The sequence below is a fragment of the Octopus bimaculoides genome, chromosome Z, assembly GCF_046866305.1.
Source record: "Octopus bimaculoides isolate indiv1 chromosome Z, ASM4686630v1, whole genome shotgun sequence".
In the NCBI taxonomy this organism is placed as follows: domain Eukaryota; kingdom Metazoa; phylum Mollusca; class Cephalopoda; order Octopoda; family Octopodidae; genus Octopus; species Octopus bimaculoides.
Genome location: NC_142944.1, coordinates 47,274,148 through 47,275,753, shown reverse-complemented (window position 1 = coordinate 47,275,753; position 1,606 = coordinate 47,274,148).

The window sequence follows — 1,606 nt, the reverse complement described above, 5'->3', positions numbered from 1 at the left end:
ACTCATACAACACCGTTTTCTTTACGTGCTATAAAGGCAGAAATAAATCTACCTTCAACTCAGTCCTGCGCCTGTGTTTCGCTTTTTTTTTTGCATATTTTACTACATAAAGATCACTGAGTAATTTGTGCGTGCGTGATATATATATATATATATATATATATATATATATATATATATATATATATATACACACACACACATGCAAATATTGTTGTTGTAGTAGTAGTAGTAGTAGTAGTTGTTGCACTTGTTTTGAATTACTAAAATCTCAGGCTACGGAAAGAGTAAAAACAATCATTGGAAGAGATTCGAAACGGGCTACCTGTTAAGATGCATTAAAATTGGAAAAGAGAGAAACCATCCTGCAGACTCACGCCTTAACCATTCAGAGAAGAGAAAACCGACATATATTAATGCATGGTGTAGCTTAACATAACACATTTTAAATAAAGTCTAGTGTTTTCACGTTTGGTAAGTTTCTCCTTCACTCTATTTATTATTTTCATTACTAATCTCTACCTCTGGAATGAGCATTGCTGGGATATCGTCTTCAAGGGTTAGTTATAATCGATAATATCAATCACAGTGTTGATCTAAAATCTAATATGTATTCCAAATGAGGCGGCGAGCTGGCAGAGACGTTAGCACGCCGGACGAAATGCTTAGCGGTATTTCATTTGCCTTTACACTCTGAGTTCAAATTCCGCCGAGGTCGACGCTGACTTTCATCCTTTCGGGTGATCGATAAATTAAGTACCAGTTGCATTCTGGGGTCGATCTAATCGACTAGCCACCTCCCTCAAAATTTCGGGCTTGTGCCTAGAGTAGAAAAGAATATGTATCTCATATACATTATATTTCTACATTGCCAATAACTAGTTTTTACAACTCAATAGATTTATTCTTCCCACTACTAGTAAGCTCCGACAGCGAGGAGGACTGAATTGTCTGAAGCCTTCCACTCCGAAATCTTATATGTACCATAAGATGAGAATAGAGTTTATCATTAATTAACAAATGAATGAAAAACGAACAGGAGTTATAAAATCACCAGCATTGTCTTACAGCTGTTTCTGCTGTAAGGTAGCGTGTGTCCAGAATTGAAAGCCAGCGCAACAGTCTACAGCTTCTTCAAAGCCAAACCTGTAAGGTATTGTATAAGCACTTAGCTTAAACTGTAAGGTCCCTCATGAAAAAAAACAACAACAACTGAGAATACGATTATATGACCATTATTCTTTGGCAATCTATCTATCTATCTATCTATCTATCTATCTATCTATCTATCTATCTATCTATCTATCTATCTATCTATCTCTTCTCACGGACGTGCTGTCACATCGGCTGCAGAGGTAAATGTTTATTTGACCTTTTATTGACCACATTTTGTTGGAATTTTTGTATATAAGGTGTGTGAAGCACCCAACTTTCTTTTTATTGTATTTTCAAGGTAGGAATTGGCCCTTAGGGGCAGTTTCAACCTTTTTAAAATTATATATTTTCTTCTCGACATTGAAAAATGCCGAGAAACATAGTCATAGAACGCTGGACAGAAACATTGATGAACGAACATTTTCCTAGACTTGAGACGCTAGGAGAACAA